Genomic DNA, 25651 nt, shown 5'->3' with positions numbered 1-25651 from the left:
AGTGGAATAAGTTAAGTACACTGTATACAATGTATAATTTTTTTTTTTATTTTGAATATAGTAATTGAGTGTTTGATAAACCCAAAGGCTCTAACTTTGGGCTAAGAACTCACTATTTGACAAAAATTGCTGAATAATAGGAAAATGTTGTTGCAGAAACTGGGCATTGACCAACATCTAATACCTTATACGAAGACAAGGTTTTGGGTTCATGATTTGGACATAAAATAGAGCAAGGGATTATCTACTGTCAGATATGTGGAGAAAGGAAAAATTTGTGGCCAAAGAAGCACCAGAGAACATTAGGAAATGCAATGTGGATAATTTTGATCACATTAAAATTTTTTTTCATAAATAAAGCTAATGCAGCCAATATTAGAAGGAAAGCAAAAAGCTAAGATTATATATATATATATATATGCATATATATATATATATATATATATATATATGTATACAGCTAGTGTTTCTGTTGAAAGACTCACTTCTAAAATACAAAGAACACTGAGACTTTTGTTTCTGTATGTTCTAAACCTCTCTTCCATTAATTACCTCTTTATTTATGTAACTAGAACTAAAATGTAGTAATAATTACTACTCTGTAGTATAATTTGAGAACTGGTGTTGCTAGACCTCCTTCAATCCCCTCTCCCTTTACTTCTCTTGAGATTTTTAAACTTCTTTCCCCTGTATGAATTTTATTATTTTTTTTAATTTTCCATAAACTGATCTTTTGGTGTTTTCATTGGCATTACATTAGGAACTATATTAATATTAGTGGTATTGTTATACACATAAATATATATCAATATATAAATACATATCTGAATATAACCATTGAAGGAATTTATTTCACTTAACTATGTTACAAATTTTTTGATTTTTTTTTCTTTTTTGAAGTGGTATTTTAGGAGGAAAGAAAAGATAATATATTTATGTTTTAAAATAGAAAGGTATGACAGTGATATAGATTTGAAATATTTCTTGGATTTCAAACTAGATCACTATATTTTATATTATTAGTTTTACTTAACTCTTATTTTAATAGTCCTTTAATAAAATACAAATAATCTCTAAATATTTGTAATGTAAAAAGAAACATATCAATAAAGGAAAAAAAAAAAAAGAAGAATGATGCTGCCCCCACTTCTACCCCATCCCATAGAAAGTAGGTTCCAAAGAAAGACTAGCTAATTCTTCTTGGTAAAACAACCACATTGCCTGAATACATGTTGTTTCCACTCAAAAAATAATTTTTTTAATGGTAAAGCCTATTTCTTCTTGCCTTCTATCCCCAACATCCAGAACAGGATCTAATGTCAGCATAATAAGTATTTATTAAGTACTAGTTTATTAATTAATTGATTGAGATCGTGGAGCTGGAAGCTCTCATATAATCTAAACTTGAAACTGATCTCAGGAAAGAGTTAAGTGACATGTATGGAATTTGGCACATTAATTTAGCCCAAATCTCCCAACTCTAAATACCATTATAATTTATTCACTTTTCTCTATAAAGAAAATAATAAAAAATCATGAAAGATAATTCAGACAAAAACCCTTTACTTATTGATTTAACCTTTCTCTAATCCTTATGCCCAAATTTCCTAATGCAAATGCCAGTGAGCATTTCTTTTTCTACATATAATGACAAACTTTCCATTGAGATTCTGTTCCTTAGAAGCATGTTCAAGATGCTCTGGTTAATACAACTACTTCATATAAAACCAGACTCACTTAGCCTCCATGTGGGGAATTGCATCACACATATAATAATCTCTTAAAAACTTGAGCTGTCATTAGACAATCTCCCATTACAAAAGTATAGATCCAGATTGTTATCTCTATTTTCATGTTACTTGAATATGGAAACAAATGGGGCTTGAGTTATCATTGCAATAATAATTTCTTCTAAAATAGCTCTGCTTCTTACAAATTCATTTATCACTTTCTTGTGGACCAAGATCTTGTGGATCCACAATCTTGTGGATATTTTTTTTGTTGAGGCAATTGGGATTAAGTGGCTTGCCCAGGGTCACACAGCTAGGAATCATTAACTGTCTGAGACAACATCTGAACTCAGGTTCTCCTGACTTCAGGGCTGGTGCTCTATCTACTGCATCACATAGTTGCCCAATCAATACAGTCTAAAATCTCCATTCTCATCTCTCCTTTTCCTTCTAGCATCATCAGTCTACATGTATGGAGCAGATGTCATGTGCCTACTTTATTTCCTAAGTCTTATTGTCATTTCTGGACAATAGTAGGGAATCTACAATTAAATTACAATGCAATTCTTTTGATTCCAAGCTGAAGAAAAAGTTTTCAATTCTTAGAGATAATTACTCAATAGAATATGTGGTAACTAAGGAAGCCCCACTCATTAGACCTCAGTAAGAAAGCCATGATATTCAGAGCAAAGATAATGTTATTCTCTCAATATTCTACTTTAATTCAAAAACATCTAGACTATTATATACAATTCTAGGTGCTACATTTTAGGGTGGGTATAGATGACCTGAAAGACATTTAAAGGAAGGCAACTAAAAAAAATCTAAGGACATTTAAGATGTTGCAATGTGAATATTGGTATAAGAACATGGAGGTGTATAGGTTAGAGAAGAAAAGAAGAGCATAATAAATCTTTTCAAGTATTGGAATGGCTACCATAAGAAATAAAACTTTTTATTTATCTCCTTGGCTTCAGAAATAACTCAGAGCTATGCATGGAATCTTTAAAAATTACAAATTTAGATTCACAATAATGGAGAAAAAGTAGGTAGAGGATTCTGAGAAAATGGCAGAATACATTTTTTAAAAATTCCAAACTCTTCAGATTTCCCCCACAAAGAAAACAAAATTTTCTCTAAGTGTAAACATAGACCAGGGGAAAACAAATAAGAATTGGGGCAAAACAGTGGTCCTCCAGAGACAAGGAAGAAAACCAGAAGAAAGCCCCCAGGAATAAGGCTTAAACTTTAAAAGTAAACAGAGAAATGCACATTTTGGACTATAGTCTGCACCTTTCACCCCCATCATGGAAACTGTTGAGCAAAGTCAAGATTTTTACTCATTAGCTGTGTAGTGGATGGTTTGTTCAGCAATGAGTTTGACTTCTGTGGTCCCTTTTGTAAATTTTACAATTTTATAAGTGGAAACTTTGTTTTCCATATAGAAGAACTTGAAATTAACTTTTTTTATAGTAAAGAAATCCACTTTCCCAAGTTGATATCAAAACTGATATCAGAGAAAGTATGCCTAGGAGAATATATATCAGACAATAGAGAATGAAGAATGAAGAATGAAGAAGTTATTGTTTTGAAAGTGAGGTCGTAAAGGCCCTAAAATCCCTGACTTTGTCAAAAGTTGCAGATTTTGTTTGAACTTCCTTTTGTACATGTAAGTAAAAAACTTACTCTATAGCATTAAAATTATAATAAAAAGCAATTCATTGTTTTAATTGGCTGTCTTAGTTGTAGCAATGTTAAGTACTATGTATACACATTTTATGGCCCAGTAATTGCTGTGGTTGCTACTGTGCTTAGCAGTATTTGAAGGAATTGCACAGGTTAATGTCTAGCTTATCGAGTAAGAATGGCTTAACTCACCGACTAAAATTGAAATGTTAAAAAATGCTATGATTTATTGTCTAATTCACATAGCCAATTATCTCCAGCTTACAGTAATCCATGCTGAGGATTGCTAATGTTATTCTAATCAGCTAAGAGCTGACTCTGTTAAAAAAAAAAAAAAAAAGTAGTTCCTTTAAGGGAAGACTACCTTCAGTAAGTTTCATCTCCCCTTAAAACCTTTCTTACTTAAAAAGGTAATAATTATTTTAGGAATTTGATCATAGCCACAAATTTTAATTTTCTAATCTGTAAGAAGCAAATATATGGGTTTGCAGAAAACCTTTATGACTACTTTTATACAGAATTTTTTTTTTACATAGATTAGTGCTTGTTTTCCTTCGGTTTTTACAGCAGGTCAACTTGTCAATCCAAGAGCTTGTGCTCTTTGGAAATCATGATCTATGACTTTTTCTGATCCCAATGGCACAGGAATGGATAGATAGATAAAGACATTTATATTGAATTGTTTTGACTGCTGGGTTAAAAATGCCTCATGTAGTTTCTGGTTCATACTCTCTAATACAAAGTCAAGTCTCAAGTGCCAGAAACAAATTGCAGTAGAAGAAAGATAGTATTTAACAAGTAGCACTCAAACATCTTCCATCTATGAACTTTGACATTTTTGAGAGAACCACTGGTGATAAAGCAGAAAAGAGATAAATTTCTAGATCAATACCTCTTCAAAACTGTTTTGATTGTTAAGAGAACAAATTAGTTGAATAAATCAGGCTGAGGGCTTCAAGATCATCATATATCAATACATCAATGAAGTGTCATTTTTATCAACTTTGAAACTCTCTGTTCCTATAGACAATAATTCAGAAATAACTTAGAATCTGAAAGAAGTCATGAGATTCAAAGATGATAAGCTATAGACCTATAATAACACAGCTAACAAGCATCATGGAATTTAGGATTTGAATCCAGTCCAAGCACACTATTATATCATGCTGCTTCTTGGCTATAACATGGGTGTAACATTAACTGTCTCCAAAGATGTATTTTCTTTGTACATATTAAAGGACAGAGTAGACCTGGAATTTCATTGTTTAGGCAACTTCTAGATAATAAAAGTCCCTCTACAAATACCATCTCTGCAAATTATAGTTTTAGAGAGTTGAATAGAAAATCAATAAGTTAAATTATTTTTATAGGAATGCACAACCAATGTGTGTCAGAAGAAGGTTTTGAACTGAAGTCTTCTTGGATGTTAGGACAACTTTCTTTGCATTTTGCAAAACTATTCCTATCTAAAGCTATCAAGGCCTAGAAAAATGACTAGTATACAACTGTAATATTAAATCAATCTTGTGAACTTTAAGCATAAGGGGAATTTTTTTTAAGCAAAGGAATTGTGTTTTAAAGTAAATCAGTTAACATTTATCTATTTGTTTCCTTTAATGTTGCTACCTTTTATCTACTTTTCCTAACAACTTGATTTCTTTGATTACATGCTATAGAGAAATCTCACAATGGCATAAACCTTTGATCAAATTTTGCAGCCATAAAAAATGTAAAGTTGATTGCTCTTAAGGGCAACCTACCCCATTTTTCCACAACTGCTTAGCACCATAAATGGACAGAAACCATTCAAGCTTGCTTCTCCAATCCATTGCTTTGAATTTTTAATGATGACAGCTAAATAATAAAAGCTCCCAAAGGTAAAAAACTCAGAGTAACATGCTGGTGGTTCTCTGTAGTCAGCTGTGAAAACAAAACATCTGTGAAAGATGATTTTCCTTAATGCTGTCTAGTGGAGATGACCTTTAAATGATAACAAAAGCAAAGCTTTAACCACATGCTGGAAAATGAAAGGCATTTTTTAATATTACAAGTGCTTTTCACTATATCAATAAGAAAAAAGTGAATAAAAGTATGATTTTTTTATCCATTACATAAATGCAAAAAATTTGGTATTTCTGACTTACTCAAAACTACCTTGTTACAATAGTTTTCCTATGAAATTCTACCAATGGAAATGATCAAGTTGTAGTGGAATAAAAGCAAAAAGTGACTAATATTAAAAAAAAACATTTTAGACCACCATTTCTTGGTGGGAAGGGAGGAAATCCATAAGAATGTTGGCTAACTATAGACAAGATTGACCCTTATTTTACAAATGGTACCTTGTAAGAAGCAATATGGCATAGTGGACAAAAAAGAAACTTTGAGTCCAGCAAGACCTGGATTCAAGTGCTATGTCTACATTGTAGTTAACTGTTAGTCACAGGGTAAGTCATTTAACTTCTCTGAGCTTAAACAACTTAAAAAACTTTTAACGTTTAAAAGAGTTGTCAATCTGCTTTGATAATGAGTGTTTACTAATTGGCAGTTCCCTGTACTAGTAAAATCACAGTTTTTTGCAGTGTGTTTATTTTTGGTGATATTTAATCATAACTAGAGACTTCCAGGTTATTGTGAGGATTGTGAAGGAAGATTGTTTATGCAAAGATATAAAAAATAATCACACAGTGTAATAAACCATATTGTAAGGAGTACTTATGAAGTGAGTACCCACAGGATTGAACTCATAGATTCATTGAAATAAAGCTCTGGGAAGACTATTACCTATTATGTGGGGGATGCTTTCTACCTTTAGTGTCTACTGACACTCACCTGTAGTTTCAAATAAGATATAATATGCACACCCACCAGCTATACCACAATAAACCATTTCATCAAATAGACTAAACCAAGTTGAGATTAACTTACAGGTGTCAAATCTGTCAGTGAGTTATCCCAAATATATAAAGACTTCTTTTAGTAGAAAGGGCAAAAGTGAAAATGTTATTTTAATGGTCATGAAGACATTTGAAGTAGGAACTATGGAGCAATTAGAATTTAGCTAGACATGAAAGATACAAAAGTTGTCCACTGCATCCTGAGTCATCACCAGTCATCTTGACTCTTTTCTTGCAATTAGACTTCAATGACTCTGGAAGTGAGGCTGAGGACTTTGTGAAGAGATGAGCTGAATATGTGCACTTTGTTCTCAACAGATGATCATCAAACCATGCTGAAACCATTGATGTTCAAGCCACTTCCTCTCTAGCCAAACTTCCAAGAAGAAAGATTTTGAATTCCATTAAGTTTCTCTCAAGTGGCCTGCTGCTAATTTTATTCTAGATGCTATTTATAAGGCAGTGTGGCTACTACTCATACAAAAGTTAACTGAAACCTTCTAGGTCATGTGGCAAGAAGGAGCTCGCTCAGGATTCAAGGATGTCTCCTTTGTCTATCTCTGTAAAGTAAAAGGAAATAAGTTATTCCATGCTAATCCTTTTGGTAGGAGCAGGATCTCTATTAGTCACTGCCAGCAAAATCCTTGCTAGAATCCTCTTTAATCAGCTGATCCTTCACTTGGAAAATGATCCAATAACTAGTGTGGCTTTAGAAAGCCAAGGAATGATCAACATGATTTTTGTTAACTTAACAATTTTAGGAAAATGCTAGGGACAGACCAGAGGCCTGTATAAAACATTCATTGATCTGACCAAGGCCTTTGATATTATTAGTTGTGAGGGCTTGTAAAAGATCGTGGCAAAATTTGGTTACTGAAGAAATGTCAGCATTATATGTGTTTCATAATGTTCTATCTTCATGGGTTTTAGATAATAGTTGAAGTTCTCTCAGTTTCCCTATAACCAATGAAGTAAAGCAGGGGTGTGTGCTTGCTCCCAACCTTTTTAGCACAATGTTGTCAGTAATATTGTTAGATAACTTCAAGGAAGAGGAAAACAGCATCAAGATCAGGCACTACTTTGAGAGTAAATTATTTAACTTGAAAAGACTACAAAGGAAGCCTAATGTATAGGGAGAGTTCCTATTGAAAAAAAGTGTGTACCTTTTTTGCTTGCAGAAGATTGTGCTTGTTATATAGACTCTAAGAGTGAGATGCAATGGACCAAGTCTCTCCTGCCTGTGCTATTTTTTGGTTAAACATTTAACACCAAGAAAACAGAGGTTTCTCCACCAGCCAACACCACATAATATGTACATGGAACCATGGGTTAGAGCAAATGGAGAAATATCAAATCCTTTGCAGAGATTCACTTACCTTAGTAGCATATTTTTCCAGGAATGTAGATAAAGATAATAAAGTTGATATATGCATTGCCAGAAGTATTTTAATGTTTGGTGGGCTCCAAAGGAAAGTGTGGGATAGAAGAGGTTTTAGACAGCCTATGTGTAACCTCTCACTCAGAGATTACTGGTTATCACTCATGTCTAATTCCTAGACCTTCAGGAATCTTACCCAATCACAAATCCTTTCAGATTCCTTGCCACTGTCACTCCAAGCAGTGGTTCTCATGTGCAACAGAGCACATGTAACAGAGCTTGTAAACTCAAGATTTTATTTCACGTGTTCACATCCTGGCCTCTCCTGTACTCTTACTTACCTCACACTTACTCCTGTTGAACTCCCATTGCACTCCACCTACTTCTCCCTACAGCTTATATAGGGTTTATGAGGTCAAACGCACAGCCAATAAAGGAAGGAGACATCTCCCATTGATGATGCGTTCTCAATGAGACCAGAGTTCTTGCTCCAGAGGGAGTGCCTGCTGGCTGCAGAAATTATATTCGGGTGCCTCAGGCTTCAAGGCCTCTGTACTTCCTCTTATGCTATGTGAGGTTCCTCTCCTGACCCTTACACCTACCAAACTGAAGCTCTCCATATACTTTGTGCTGACTTCATTGTTGTATGCCTGTGTATTATATCCTATATATGTCACCAATCTGGTGATAATAGCTGTGCCATGCCAGGAAATTGAATCACTTCCATTTAAATTATTTAAGGAACATTCTGAAGCTCATCTGGCAAGATAAGATGCCAAAAAGTGAGATGCTTTCTTGATCTGAACTGCCACGCATTCAAACTCTGTTGCAGAGAGAATAACTTCAGTGAACTGGCCACAGTGCTAGAATCCCAAAGACATAATTGTCTAAGAGACTACTTATTGATAATTCACACAAGGCAGACACTCACATGGAGGCCAGAAGAAGCAATACAAAGGTACTCTCAAAGTCTTTTGTAAATAACTAAAGTATCAATTGTGAGAGAGAGGAGACACTGGCACAAGACTGCCCTGCATATCATGTCCACATCAAAGAAGGCACTGTGTTCTATGAGCAAAGAAAAATTGCTACAGTTAAAAAGAAACAGGAAATGCCCAAATTTAAAAACATCTCTATTCTGAATGTTCATACGGACTATTTGTGCCTTACATATGGTAGAACCTCCTGAGCTTCTATTGATTTTTTCAGCCATAATTGCACATATTGTACCTTGACAGTAACACAGCAATGCTATTTTGGTCCTCTTTGAATATTAAAAAGCAACACTGACCAACCAACATGTAAATAAACTCAAATTAGGACCCTGATCTGAAGCTCATAGGAAAGTACAGCAGAAAGTCCTGATAAATCCAAATACAATTCATGATTAGACTATGAAGAGTGAAATGACAGTTTTAGAAAGATGAAAGAATGTATTTTATAAGGAGAAATTATACATCTGTTTCCCTGCTAGTTGGCCAGATTTGGTTGGCATTTTAAAGGATTACTTAAATACCTTGAGAGGAAATAATATGCTCTTAAATCTCTTTTTTGTAGGAACTATTTCATTTATTTACTCTTTCTAAAAATAGACTTGTATTATTATTTTTATTTCTACATTGTCTAAATTTTATCTGTATTTTTTTCTTCCCACATTAGATAATTATACTACTTTACAATAATTTTTTTAAATAAATTAAAAAAAACAGAAACATTAGGGAAAAAAAAGCAAAATAATGAACACATCAAAAAAGTCTAATATTACATGTAAATTAAATATTTATCAACAATGACCTCTTAAAAGGAGTTGAGGAAATATTATGTCTTTGAGATCAAACTTGCTTATCACAATATACTGGTTTTATAAAAATGATTATTATTTTGTGTATTTTGTGCTTTTCATTTACACTTTTTGTAGTCACCATTCATATTGCTTTCCTGGCTCTGCTTACTTTATTTTTCATAAATTGATGTTAATTTTTACATATTCTCTACATGTATTTTTTCTTACAGCAAAATAATGCTAAAACTTCATTGTTATCATTATTATCACCATATTTATGTACCATATTCTATTCAATCCCAAATGATAGTCTTCTACATAAAAGTTCTTGTCCTTTATCTTTGATGTCTCTAAGATACAAACCTAGTGGTGGTATTGATGGGTCAAAGGGTATGCATAGTCTTATAGTCATTTGAGTATAGTTTCAAATTATTCTTCAGAATGGCTGATTACTTTTCCCCTTAGCTCCTATAGCATTGTTTTATTTCTGTTAAGTATGAAGTGGTTCCCCAGTTGTTTTTAATTATTTTTTTAATTTTTTAAAATGACATCAAAGTCAATTTATACCAACAACCTCTAAGTATATTTCTTCTAACAGCCCTAACAGAGATGCATTCCTTTTTTTTTTTTTTGTTACACATGTATATTAATTTTTAATACACATTTCTTTGTGAATCATGCTGGGAGAGAAAAGTCAGCACAGAAGGGAAAAACTAGGAGAGAAGAAGAAAAAACTGGGAAAAAATATATAGCTTGTGTTGATTGACATTTAATCTCCATAGTTCTCTTTCTGGATGCAGGTGGCATTTACTATACAAAATTTATTGGAATTGCCTTGAATCACTGAACCATTGAGAAAAGCCAAGTCTTTCATAGTGGATCATCATATAATCTTGCTGTTATTGTGTAATGTATTCCTGATTCTGCTTCTTTTACACAGCATCAATCCAAGTAAATACTTCCAGACCTTTCTAAAATAAGTTTTTTCATAATTTATTATGGAATAATAATATTCTGTTATTTTCAAATAACATAACTTATTCAGCAATTCCCTAATTGATGGGCATCTAATCATTTTCCAAATCTTTGCCACCACGAAACACAAACATTTTTGCACATCTATGTCCTTTTCCTTCCTTTATGATTTCCTTGGGATACATACTCAGTAGAGACACTACTGGATCAAAGTTTTATAACCCTTTGGGTATAGTTCCAAATTTCTCTGCAAAACAGTTGGATCATTTCACAATTCTACCACCAATGCATTAGTGTTCCAACACTTATCATAATCTTTTCCTATCATCTTAACCAATCATAGACATGTGAAGTATTATCTCAGAGTAATTTAATTTTCATTTTAGAGATACATTTCTCTCTTTTTCTTGAAGTAAATTTATTTATTTTTAATATACATTGCTTTATGAATCATGTTGGGAGAGAAAAATCAGAGCAAAAGGGAAAAAACATGAAAGAGTAAAAAAACAAAAAAAATAAAAACAAAAAATAAATGAACATAGCATATGTTGATTAACATTCAGTCTCCATAGTTTTTTTGTTTTGTTTTGTTTTGTTTTTGTTTTTTGTTTTTGTTTGTTTGTTTTTTGTTTTTTTCCTGATTGCAGATGGAATTTTCTATACAAAGTCTATTGGGATGACTTTGGATCAATGATGCACTGAGAAGAGCCAAGTCTTTCATAACTGATATCCCACGTTTTTGCTATCATTGTATACAATGTATTCCTGATTCTGCTTATTTCACTCAACATCAGTTCATGTAAATTTTTCCAGATCTTTCTAAAATCAGTTTTTCCATAATTTTTATAGAAAATAACATTCCATTATTTATTGGAATACATGGGAGCCCCTGACAGTGACTGCTGGAGATCCAACCCAGAATGGATCTCCTCTTGTGAGAGGATGATACAAAGAGACTGAGAGGTAGTTGCTCTTCTCTGACCTCTCTGACTGAGAAGCCCTTGCATTGTTTGACCTCTCTCCTCTTCCTTCTTTTTCCAATTTATCTCTTTCTCAGTCTGCCACACCTGTGTTAACAAAGGCTGCCCTGCAAGCCTTCAGGTGTTATGATCCACAGCTGTGGAGGTTCTCAGAGAATTGACCTGTCCCTTAACACATTATCTTCAACATTTTCAACTGTTCCCCAATTGATGGACATCTATTCATTTTCCAATTCTTTGCTACCACAAAAACAGCTTCTACAAACATTTTTGCATATGTGGGTTCTTTTACCTCCTTTATGATTTCTAAGGGTTAGGGGAGGACCCTCACATAGTGTAAGAGGAAGTAAAGAGACCTTAATGTTTGAGGCACCTGTATGTAATCTTTGCAACCAGCACTAATCGCCTTGTGAGCGGAAGATTTGGTTGCATTGAGAAAGCATCATCAACAGGAGATGTCTCCTTCTCTTATCGGCTGTGCATATGACCTCATAGACCCTATATAAGCAGTGGGGACTAGGAAGTAGGAGGAGTTCAATAGGAGTTCAGTGGTAGTTCAGGAGTATGTCAGTAAGAGTGCAAGACATTGAAAGATGTGAACACATGGAATAAAGCCTTGTGTTTGCAAGCCACTGTGTCCGAGCACTCTATTGGACATGAGAACCACTGCTCAGAGAGGCAGTGGCCAGAAATCTACAAAGAGCTGTGACTGGGTAAGATTTCTGAAGGCCTGGGACTAGGCAAGACTGGTAATCAGTAACTTTTGGGTGGGAAGTTACAATGATTTCTTTGAGATAAAGACCTAGTAGTCTCACTGCTGGGTCAAAGGGTATGTACAGTTTTATAGCTCTTCATGCGTAGTTCCAGAATGCTCTTCAGAATGGTTAGATCATTCACCATAAATACTCTTTACATTCACCACAATTAACTTCACCATCAATACACTAGTGTCCCATTTTTCATATTTCTCTTCCAAAATCTATCATTATCTTTTCCTGTAATCTTAGCCAACCTAAGAGGTGTGAGATGCTCCCTCAGAGTTGTTTTAATTTGCATTTCTCTAATCAAGAGAGATTTAGAGCATTTTTTCATATATCAATTGATGGCTTTAATTTTATCATCTGAAAACTGGCTGTTCATATCCTTTGACCATTTATCAATTGGGAAATGATTTGTATTCCTATAAATTTGACATAGTTCTTTATATATTTTAACGGTGAAACCTTTATCAGAAACACTGGCTATAAAAATTTTTCCCAGTTTTGTACTTCCCTTTTAATCTTCTGTTTCTGTTAGTTTTTTTGTGCAAAAATAAAATAATAATAATTTAATGTAATCAAAATTATCTATTTTTTTCTTTCATAATGTTCTCTAGTTTTTCTTTGGTCATAAGATTCCTCCCTTCTCCAAAGATCTGATAGGTAAATTATCCCCTATTCTCCTGATTTGTTTATGCCCAAATCATGTACCTATTTTGACCTTATTTTGTTATGCGATGTGAGAGGTAGCTTTTGCCAAGTTTCTGACATGATTTTCCAGTTTTCCCAGCAATTTTTTATCAAATAGTGAGTTCTTATTCCAAAAACTGGAGTTTGGGAAATTATCAAATACTAGATTACTATATGTTAGGATTACAAGGTGATAACTCAGGTTGTCTGGGCAATTCTCTAGCTCAGAATTCACACCTTTGGTTCAGGCCTTTAAGGGGAGTTTACATCTTTGGACTTCTGAACAGGAGTTTACATATTTAGAGGAGTTTACACCTTTAAAAGGAGCAAGTTCATTGGTTGAAGTGTTTCCCAGAGGCCCCTGAGTTCTCACTAGCTCATTCTCTGCTAGGATAAAAGAGGAGGGCTGTAGGGCAAGGAAGTAGTCTGGCTAGGAGACTGAGTTGAGACAGCGGTCTGGAAGGATAACTTAGAGATGACCGGACCTTCACAACTATAGGCCTTGGTTATTGTGTCATGTATATATAATCTATTCCACTGATTCACTGCTCTATTTTGCATCCAGTATCAAACGATTTGATGACTGCCACTTTGTAACATAATTTTAGGTTTAGTACTGCTAAGCCACCATCCTTTGTATTTTCTTTTCATTAATTCCTTGATATTCTTGATTTTTTGTTCTTCCAGATGAAATTTGTTATTTTTTTTTCTACCTGTATTTCTACCTGTAAAGTAAATTTTTGACAGTTTAGTTGGTATGGCACTGAACAAGTAGAAAAAATTAGGTTGAATCTGTCTTTTCAGCAGAATTAAGAATAATTGTCATTATTATATTAACACAGCCTTCCCATGAGCAATTGATATTTTTCCATTGAATCTCTCTTTATTTGTGTAAAAAGTGTTTTCTGTTATGTTCATATAGTTCCTGGGTTTGTCTTAGCAGATAGATGCCCAAGTATTTTATTTTGTCTACAATAATTTTAAACAGAATTTCTCTTTGTATCTCTTGCTGATGAACTTTGTTAGTAATATATAGATTTGTTGATGATTTTTGTGAGTTTCTTTTGTATCCTGCAACTTTGATAAAACTGAATTATTTCCAGTAGATTTTTGAATGATTATATAGGTTTCTCTAAGTTTTTTTTTTTAATCATATCATCTGAAAAGATTGATAGTTTTATTTCCATGTTGGGTATTCTAATTCCTTTAATTTCTTTTTCTTTTCTTAATGCTAAAGCCAACATTTCTAGTACAATGTTGAATAATAGTGGTAAAAATGGTATCCTTGTTTCACTCCTGATTTTATTGGAAATGTATTCAGCTTTTCATCATTATAAATAATGTTTCCTGTTGGTTTTAGATAGCTACTGCTTATTATTTTAAGGAAAGCTCTCTGAATCCTTATGCTCTCTAGTGTTTTTAATAGGAATGGATGCTATATTTTGTCAGAAGCTTTTTCTTCATCTATTGAGATTATCATATGATTTCTGTTAGTTTTGTTATTAACATGATCAGTTGTGATAACAGTTTTTCTGATATTGAACCATCCCTGCATTGCTGGTATAAATCTCACTTGATCTTAGTGTATTACATTGCTGATAAATTGGTATAATCTCTTTGCTAATATTTTATCAACAAATTTTACCTCAATATTCCTTAGGGAGACTGGTCTGTTATTTTCTTTCTCTGTTTTGGCTTTTCCTGGTTTAGTTATCAGTGCCATATTTGTATCTTAAAAAAAAAATGGCAGTACTCCTTCTTTACCTATTTTTCCAAATAGGTTACATGGTATTGGAATTAATTGTTCTTTAAATATTTGGTAGAATTCACTCATGAATCCATCTGACCCTAGAGATGATTTCTTAGGGAGTTCATTAATGACTTGTTCAATTTTTAAAAATTTATTATATAGCTTTTTATTTACAAGATATATGTATGGGTAATTTTTCAGCATTGACGGTTGCAAACCTTTTGTTCCAACTTTTCCCCTCCTTCCCCCCACCCCCTCTCTCAGATGGCAGGTTGACCAACACATGTTAAATATGTTAAAGTATAAGTTAAGTACAATATATGTATACATGTCCATACAGTTATTTTACTGTACAAAAAAAATCAAACTTTGAAATAGTGTACAATTAGCCTATTAAGGAAATAAAAAATGCAGACAGACAAAAATAGAGGGATTAGGAATTCTATGTAGTGGTTCATAGTCATCTCCCAGAGTTCTTTCGCTGGGTGTAGCTGATTCAATTCATTACTGCTCTATTGGAAATGATTTGGTTCATCTCATTGTTGAAGAGGACCATGTCCATAAGAATTGATCATCATATAATACTGTTGTTGAAGTATATAATGATCTCCTGGTCCTGCTCATTTCACTCAGCATCAGTTAATTAAGTCTTTCCAGGCCTTTCTGAAATCATCCTGCTGGTCATTTCTTACAGAACATTTATATTCTACAATATGCATATGCCACAATTTATTCAGCCATTCTCCAATTGATGGGCATCCACTCAGTTTCAAGTTTTTTGGCCACTACAAAGAGGGCTGCCAAAAACATTCTTGCACATATAGATCTCTTTCCCTTCTTTAAGATCTCTTTGGGATATAAGCTCAGTAGTAACACTGCTGGATAAAAGGGTATGTACAGTTTGATAACTTTTTGAGCATAGTTCCAAATTGGTCTCCAGAATGGCTGGATGTATTCACAATTCCACCAACAATGTATCAGTGTCCCTGTTTTCCCACATTCCTTTTTCTAATCAAATTAAACAAAAATGTATCTATCTTGTTGGTTTTTTCATATTTTATTTTATTTTCAATTGTTTTTTTTTTTTTAGTTTAAATTTTATTAATCTTTCTTTGAATTTCAGAATTTCTGATTTGCTATTTAATTGGGGGTTTTTAAGTTGATATTTTTCTATCTTTTTTAGTTGCATGACCAATTCATTGATCTCATCTTTCTCTACTTTATTCATTTAGCTATTTAGAGATATAAAATTTCATCTAAGAACTGCTTTGGCTACAAATCATAGATTTGGGTATATTGTCTCATTATTGTCATTCTCTTTGATGAAATTATGAATTGTTTCTGTGATTTGTTGTTTGACTCACTCATTTTTCAGAATTTGATTATTTAATTTCCAAATGGTTTTTAGTCTATCTTTCCTTGGGCCTTTATTGAATATAATTTTGATTATATCATGGTTGGAAAATGAAGCTTTTACTATTTCTTCTTTTCTGCATTTGACTGTTAGGGTTTTATGCTCAAATACATGGTCATTTTTTTTGTGTAGGTGCCATGTACTGCCAAGAAAAAGGTATATTCCTTTCTCTTCTTATTCAATTTTCTCTAGAAGTCTATTATATCTATGTTTTCTATGATTCTATTAACCTCCTTAGTTTCTGTCTTGCTTATTTTGTGTTTAGATCTGTCTGATTCTAAAAGGGGCTGGTTGAGGTCCCACACTAATATAGTTTTGCAGTCTATTATTTCTTTTAATTTGTATCAGTAAAAGATACAAATAGAAATTCCATTTAAAATTACTATAGACAAAATAAAATACTTGGGCATCTATCTGCCAAGACAAACCCAGGAACTATATGAACATAACAGCAAAATACCTCTTACACAAATAAAGAGAGATTCAACAATTGGAAAAATATCAGTTGCTCATGGGTAGAACTTTGCTTGCTTTATCACTTGGTGCATATATGAAATTACAGCATTGTTACTACTTCATTATATATAATACTTTTATCAAGATGTACTTTTCCTCTTTATCTCTTGTAATAAGATCTATCTTTTGTCCTTTTGCTTTATCTGAGATCAGAATTTCTATACCTGCTTTTTTTTATTTCAAACTGCAAAATAAAATAAATTAAAAAGTTCTAGCCTTTTACATTTATTCTATATGTATAACTTATGTTTCTTGTATATAACATATTGTAGGATTCTCTCTTTTAATCCACTCTGATACTGACTTCCATTTTATGGGAGAATTCATCCAATTCCCATTCACAGATATGATTTCCAGCTTTATTTCCCTCCATGCTATTTTCTCCCCAGCATACACTTTTGTTCTCTCTTTCCACCTGTCCTTAGTTGTGTGTTTTACTCACTTTCACCTTCTGCCTTATCTCCTATCACTCTTTTCTTCTCTTACATTTTCCTCTACTGTTCTGTCCTCCCTTCTATCATGTCACTTCCTTTTCTTTCTTCTTTCTCTTCCTACTTCTTCATAGGTTTAGATAAATTTCCATACCAAACTGAATGATTAAGTTATTACCTCTTAGACCCAAACTGATGAGATCAAGCTTCAGACAATGCTCATCCACTTCCCTGCTTTCCCTGAATTGTCTTTTGTGTCTCTTCATGTGAATTAATTGTCCCATTAAGCCTCCTCTTTTTTCTTTTTCCAGTATAGAACTTTTCCCACTCTTTAATGTCTTTTTCTTTGATGTAGTCACATCAGAGTCCATTTACAACCACACCCTCAGTCTGTCTGCCCCAGTGACAGATGCTGTTCTCAAGAGTTACAGATATCATTTTTCCATCTAGGGATGTAAATAATCTAACTTTATATATATATACATATATACATATATATATATATATATATATATATATATATATATATATATATATATATATATATATATATATATATATATATTTCCCCCTATTTATCTTTCTATGCTTCTTTTGTGTCCTGTGTTTGTAGATTAAATTTTCTGTTTAATTCTGTTTTCTTTTTCAATAGAAATGAATAAAAGTCTCTTACTTCATTGAAGCTGCATTGCCTCCCCTGAAAGATGATGTTGAGTACATCTGGGTAGTTAATTGTTGTTTGTAACTCTCGTTCTATTATCTTCCAGAATATGGTATTCTAGATTCTCTGATTATTTATTGTAGAGGCTGCCAGATCATAGGTAATTCTGACTATTGCTCCTTGACATTTGAATTGCTTTTGTCTGGAAGGTTGCAGTATTTTTTCCTTGAGATTTTAGTTCTGGGGTTTTGAAACAATGTTCTTTGAGATTTTCCTTGTGGGATCCCTTTCTGAAGGTGATTGGTGTATTATTTCAATGAGTTTCTTTAAAATTTGGCAGTTTTCCTTAATGATCTCTTGAAAAATTATATTCGGGATTCCTTTTTTTTTTTTTTTTTTTTTTTGGTCACAGCTTGCATGTAGACCAATAATTTTTAAATTGTCTCTTCTGGATATATTTTTCAGATCAGCTGTTTTTCTAATGAAATATTTCACATTTTCTTCAATTTTTTTCATTCTTTTTAGTTTGTTTCACTGATTCTTGCTGTCTCACAAAGTCATTAGTTTCCATATGCCCTGTTCTAGTTTTATTGTGTAATTTTATTCAGTTAGCTATTGTATCTCTATTTCCATTTGGCTTACTCTACTGTTTAAGGAGTTATTTTCTTGTGATAAATTTGTTCTTGCCCTTTCTAAGCTGTTGAGTTTCTCATGCATACCTCTCATTTTCTTTCTCTCTTTTTTTTTAATTTCTCTTGTTTGCCTTTTTTTTTTCTTTTTTTTTATTCATTTTTCCAAATTATCCCCTCCCTCCCTCCACTCCCTCCCCCCGATGGCAGGTAATCCCATACATTTTACATGTGTTAAAATATAACCTAGATACAAAATATGTGTGTAAATACCATTTTCTTGTTGCGCATTAATTATTAGCTTCCGAAGGTATAAGTAACCTGGGTACATAGACAGTAGTGCTAACAATTTACATTTGCTTCCCAGTGTTCCTTCTCTGCGTATAGTTATTTCTGTCCATCATTGATCTACTAGAAGTGAATTGGATCTTCTTTATGTTGAAGATTTCCACTTCCATCAGAATACATCCTCATACAGTATTGCTGTTGAAGTGTATAGTGATCTTCTGGTTCTGCTCATTTCACTCAGCAACAGTTGATTGAAGTCTCTCCAAGCCTCTCTGTATTCCTCCTGCTGGTCATTTCTTACAGAGCAATAATATTCCATAACCTTCATATACCACAATTTACCCAACCATTCTCCAATTGATGGACATCCATTCAACTTCCAGTTTCTAGCTACAAGAAAAAGAGCTGCCACAAACATTTCGGCACATACAGGTCCCTTTCCACTCTTTAGTATTTCTTTGGGATATAATCCCAATAACAGTAATGTTGGGTCAAAGGGTATGCACAGTTTGACAACTTTTTGGGCATAGTGCCAAAATTGCTCTCCAGAATGGCTGGATTCTTTCACAACTCCACCAACAATGTATCAGTGTCCCAGTTTTCCCACATCCCCTCCAACATTCATCACTATTTGTTCCTGTCATCTTAGCCAATCTGACAGGTGTGTAGTGGTATCTCAGAGTTGTCTTAATTTGCATTTCTCTGATCAATAGTGATTTGGAACACTCTTTCATGTGAGTGGATATAGTTTCAATTTCTTCCTCTGAGAATTGTCTGTTCATATCCTTTGACCATTTATCAATTGGAGAATGGTTCGGTTTCTTATAAATTAGGGTCAGTTCTCTATATATTTTGGAAATGAGACCTTTGTCAGAACCTTTGTTTTTAAAAATATTTTCCCAATTTGTTACTTCCCTTCTAATCTTGTTTGCATTAGTATTATTTGTACAGAAACTTTTTAGTTTGATGTAATCAAAATCTTCTATTTTGTGATCAATAATGATCTCTAATTCTCCTCTGGTCATAAATTCCTTCCTCCTCCACAAGTCTGAGAGGTAGACTATTCTCTGTTCCTCTAATCTATTTATGATCTCATTCTTTATGCCTAAATCATGGAACCATTTTGATCTTATCTTGGTATATGGTGTTAAGTGTGGGTCCATATCTAATTTCTGCCATACTAATTTCCAGTTTTCCCAACAGTTTTTTTTCAAATAATGAATTTTTGTCCCTAATGTTGGTATCTTTGGGTTTGTCATAGATTGCTATAGATGTAACCTTTTTTGTCCTTTGTATCTAATCTGTTCCACTGATCTACCCTTCTATTTCTTAGCCAGTACCAAATGGTTTTGGTGACTGCTGCTATATAATATAGCTTTAGATCAGGTACACTTAGACCACCTTCCTCTGACTTTTTTTTCATTAGTTCCCTTGCAATTCTCGACCTTTTATTCTTCCATATGAATTTTGTTGTTATTTTTTCTAGATCATTAAAATAGTTTCTTGGGAGTCTGATTGGTATAGCACTAAATAAATAGATTAGTTTGGGGAGTATTGTCATCTTATATTCACTCGGCCTATCCAAGAGCACTGAATGTCTTTCCAATTATTTAAATCTGACTTTATTCTTGTGGCAAGTGTTTTGTAATTTTTCTCATTTAATTCCTGACTATTCTTTGGTAGATGGATTCCCAAATACTTTATACTCTCAACATTTGTTTGGAATGGAATTTCTCTTTGTATTTCTTGCTGTTGCATTTTGTTGGTGATATATAAGAATGCTGAGGATTTATGTGGATTTATTTTGTATCCTGCCACTTTGCTAAAATTTGGAATTATTTCTAATAGCTTTTTAGCAGAGTCTTTGGGGTTCTCTAAGTAAACCATCATGTCATCTGCAAAGAGTGATAGTTTGATTTCCTCATTTCCTACTCTAATTCCTTGAATCTCTTTCTCGGCTCTTATTGCCAAGGCTAGCGTTTCTAGTACTATATTGAATAGTAATGGTGATAGTGGGCAACCTTGTTTCACTCCTGATCTTACTGGGAAAGGTTGCAGTTTATTTCTATTGCATATTATGCTTACTGAAGGTCTTAAATATATGCTCCTGATTATTCTAAGGAATAATCCATTTATTCCTATACTCTCAAGAGTTTTTAGTAGGAATGGATGTTGGATTTTGTCAAATGCTTTTTCTGCATCTATTGAGATGATCATATGGTTTTTATTAATTTGATTATTAATATGGTCAATTATACTAATAGTTTTCCTAATATTAAACCAGCCCTGCATTCCTGGTATGAATCCTACTTGATCATAGTGTATTATCCTGGGGATGATTTTCTGAAGTCTTTTTGCTAATATCTTGTTTAAGATTTTAGCATCAATATTCATTAAGGAAATTGGTCTATAATTTTCTTTCTCAGTTTTCGATCGACCTGGTTTAGGTATCAGTACCATGTCTGTGTCATAAACGGAGTTTGGTAGGACTCCTTCATTCCCTATTTTTTCAAATAGTTTATATAGCATTGGGGCTAATTGTTCTTTAAATGTTTGGTAGAATTCACATGTAAATCCATCTGGTCCAGGGGATTTTTTCCTGGGGAGTTGATTAATAGCTTGTTCTATTTCTTTTTCTGAAATGGGACTATTTAAGCAATTTATTTGCTCCTCTGTTAATCTAGGAAGCCTATATTTTTGGAGGAAGGCATCCATTTCACTTAAGTTATCAAATTTATTGACATAAAGTTGGGCAAAGTAACTCATTATTTCTCTAATTTCCTCTTCATTGATGGAAAGATCCCCCTTTTCATTTGTGAGACTAACAATTTGATTTTCCTCTTTCTTTTTTCTGATCAGATTTACCAAAGGTTGATCTATTTTATTGGCTTTTTCATAAAACCAACTATTGGTTTTATTTATTAATTCAATAGTTTTTTTTTTTACTTTCAATATTATTGATTTCTCCTTTTAATTTTTGTATTTCAAGTTTAATTTTTGGTTGGGGGTTTTTAATTTGGTCTTTTTCTAGCCTTTTAAGTTGCAAGCCCAATTCGTTAATCTTCTCTTTCTCTATTTTCTTCAAATAAGCCTCTAAAGATATAAAATTTCCCCTTATTACTGCTTTAGCTGCATCCCACAGATTTTGGTATGATGTCTCATCATTGTCATTATCTTGGGTGAAATTATTAATTGTTTCTATAATTTGCTCTTTCATCCAGTCATTCTTTAAGATGAGATTATTCAGTTTCCAATTACTTTTTGGTCTATTTATCCCTAACTTTTTACTGAATGTAGCTTTTATTGCATTGTGGTCTGAGAAGAAGGCATTTATTATTTCTGCCTTCCTACATTTAATTTTGAGATCTTTATGTCCTAATATATGGTCAATTTTTGTATAGGAGTCATGAACTGCTGAGAAGAAAATATATTCCTTTCTATTGCCATTCACTTTTCTCCAAAGGTCTATCATACCTAGTTTTTCTAATGTTCTATTTACATTTTTAATTTCTTTCTTGTGGTTTGATTTGTCTAAATCTGAGAGTGCAATGTTGAGATCTCCCACTATTATAGTTTTACTGTCTATTTCTTCTTGCAACTCTCTTAACTTTTCCTTTAGAAAGTTAGATGCTATACCACTTGGTGCATATATGTTTAGTATCGATATGGCTTCATTATTTATGCTACCTTTCAGCAGGATATAATTTCCTTCCTTATCTCTTTTAATTAGATCAACTTCTGCTTTTGCTTGATCTGAGATAAGGATAGCTACCCCTGCTTTTTTGGCTTTACCTGAAGCATAATAGATTCTGCTCCAACCTTTTACCTTTACTCTATATGTATCTCCCTGCTTTAAGTGTGTTTCCTGTAAACAACATATTGTAGGGTTCTCATTTTTGATCCAGTCTGCTATCCGTCTCTGTTTTCTGGGAGAGTTCATCCCATTCACATTTACAGTTAAAATTACTAATTCTGTATTTCCTGCCATCATATTATCCCCAGATTATGCTTTTTCCCTTGACCCCCCTGAACCCCTTCCCCAATATTTAATTTATAGACCCCCCTTGTGACACACAGCCCTCCCTTTTTTTTAGTATCCCTCCCCCCTCCCTCCACGTCCCTTCCCTTATTCTCCTTTTCCTTTTCCCTTTTCCTCTCCCCCCTTTTAATGAGGTGATATAGAATTCTCTGAAAAAACAAATATGACAATTATTTACTCTTTGAGCCTCTTCTGATGAGAGTAAGATTTACACAATGATTCTCCCCCTCTCTAAATTCCCTCAGATATGGTGTATTTTCTATGCCTCTTCCTGGGATGTAGTTTCCCTCTTTTTATCACTCCCTCCCCTTTTTCTGATACTACCCCCTTCCCTTTACTACACCCCCTCCTTTTTTTTTTCTTTTATATCAGTAAAATCAAATTATCCATGCGTACTTTCTATACACCCACAACAGAGATATAGTTCTCAAGGGTTCTGTGTACCTTTTTCTGTTTCTCTTCAGTCTTGTGGATGTAGATCAAATTTTTTGTTTAAGTCTGGTTTTTTTCTTAGAAACATATGGAATTGGGGCAGTTAGGTGGCATAGTGGATAGAGCACCAGCCTTGAATTCAGAAGGAACTGAGTTCAAATCTGGTCTCAGACACTTAACATTTCCTAGCTGTGTGACCCTGGGCAAGTCACTTAACCCCAGCCTAAAATTAAAAATAAAAGAAACATATGGAATTCCTCTATTTCACTGAATGACCATCTTCTTCCATGGAAAAAGATGCTAAACTTAGCTGGGTAGTTTATTCTTGGTTGCAATCCTTGATCTTTTGCCTTTCGGAATATCAGGTTCCAGGCCCTTCTATCTTTTAATGTGGAGGCAGCCAGATCTTGGGTGACCCTTATTGTGGCACCTTGGTATTTAAATTGTTTTTTTCTAGCTGCTTGCAGGATTTTCTCCTTTGTGTGGTAATTCTGCAGCTTAGCCACAATATACTGTGGTGTTCTTTTTTTAGGGTCTATTTCAGAAGGAGTTCGATGAATTCTTTCAACATCTACTTTCCCCTCTGTTTCTATTATCTCTGGACAGTTCTCTTTGATAATTTCCTGTAAAATAGAATCTAGCCCCTTTTTTTGGTCATAGTTTTCGGGAAGTCCAATGATCCCCAGATTATCTCTCCTAGATCTATTTTCCAGGTCTATAGATTTTCCCAGTAAGTATTTGACGTTGTTCTCCAACTTCTCATTTTTTTTGTTTTGTTTGACTGATTCTTGGGTTCTCTGTGAATCATTCATTTCTATTTGTTCCATCCTGACTTTTAAGGAGTTATTTTCTTCTTTTACAGTTTTTAGTTCTTTTTGTAAATGCCCAATTTCGTTTTTAAATGAATTATTTTGCTCTATTGAATTTTTTTCCATTTCCCTAATTTTTTTTTTGAGAATTATTTTCTTTTTCCAATTCAGAAATCCTATTTTCTTGGGACTTTTTTATCTTCTCCAATTCAGAAATCCTATTTTCCTGAGACTTTTTTATCTTCTCCAAATCAGAAATCCTATTTTCCTGTGATTTCTTTACCTTTTCTAATTCACTAATTTTGTTTCCCTGCATCTCCTGTGAATTCTTTATTTTTTCCAACTCCAATTTCAGAACGTTGTTATTCTCTATCATAGCTTCTCTTTCCTTTCCCCATTTTTCTTCAAACTCTCTTAACTTTTTAATAGTATCTTCAAGGAGAGAGTTATGTGATGGGGGGCAGGAATTGTTCCCCTGTAGGTTGTTATCTGCTGACTCTCTGCTGTTAACTTCCTCGGGGTTGGATACCCGCTCTTTCTTTGTGTAGAAGGAATCTATGGTTTTTTTGGGCTTCTTGCTCATACTTAAAAAATCTTTTGGGGTCTGTCCCTGGGGTAGGAAATTATTTATTTTTTTCTTTACCAGCTTCCTCCCAGACCGGATGGATGCAGCGGCCCCCTCGCCTGAGCTAAGAGAGAGCTCTGGGAGAGAGTTCCCCACCCCCTCCCTGGAAGTGCCTCAGAGGTGACCAGCACTGCTGTGCCCTGAGGGCACTGTGTTTTAGCGGCTTCCCTGAGGTTGATACTGAACAGTAAAGGCGACTCAAAGCCCAGCCTATGCGTCCTGGTGGGGTGTGGATGTCAGCAGCAGGTGACGTGAAAAGCCCCTGCGCTCAAACTGGGAAATGTCTGCCAGAAACTGCGGTCCCTAGTTCAAAGGTTCAGCTTCTCTGGGACTTCCGTTCCACAGCCTCCAGCCAGCCGAGCCTGGTTGAGTTACCACCCTGCCCACTCTTCAATCTCTTAACTACCCCCAGGTGAAAGCCTGGATTGCCTATGTCGGCCACATCCCCAGTGCCGAGATCTGCTGAGTCACCACTGGGGATCCGGGAAGATCCAATCTAGTTTTAAATTTTAAAGTGGCTTATATTTCTCCTCTGATCTGCTGTTTTATTAGCAGAGAAGAGCTAACAGCCTGTGCCAGATTCTTATATCTCAGTGGATTCTCTGATCCCAGAGCCCTCCCCAGCGCGACCGGCGCAGTGTGCCACTACCCCACTGCTTGCGCTGGTCTCTCTTCTTCCTCCCCTGGGAGCTGACCTTTCCTGCTGAAACTCCAGATTCTCTTCAGCTGGTAAGTCGTGCTTCCAGTCCTTGTGGATTCTATCAGTCCAACGCTATTTCTGAGGCTGATTAAATCTAGTTGGTTGTGAGGGAAGAAAGGAGCTTACACAGTGGCGTGTATCTTCTCCGCCATCTTGGCCTCTTGTTTGCCTTTTAAAGTCTTTGTGAGCACTTCCAGGAAGTCTCTTTGAGCTTGAAACCAATTCTTATTACTCTTTGAGATTTCTTCTGTGGATATTCTATTCTCAACTGAATTTGCATTTTGTTCTGCCCTGGACTGTAGTATCTTTCTATGGTCAAGGTCTTTTTCTGTTTCTTGTTCATTTTTTTCCTTTTCTTTTGGTATTTCCTCTTTTTTTTTTTTTTTTTTACTTTTATGGTTGATTTATGCTCCTGGGGTTGAGTGCTATCCCAAGCTTCCTGTGCAGCTCTAAGCCTTGGCTTTGAGCAGAGGGTCCCCT

The sequence above is a fragment of the Sminthopsis crassicaudata genome, chromosome 6, assembly GCF_048593235.1.
Source record: "Sminthopsis crassicaudata isolate SCR6 chromosome 6, ASM4859323v1, whole genome shotgun sequence".
Taxonomy (NCBI): Eukaryota; Metazoa; Chordata; class Mammalia; order Dasyuromorphia; family Dasyuridae; genus Sminthopsis; species Sminthopsis crassicaudata.
The sequence above is the reverse complement of the archived record's forward strand: the minus strand, read 5'-3'. Positions refer to the sequence as shown.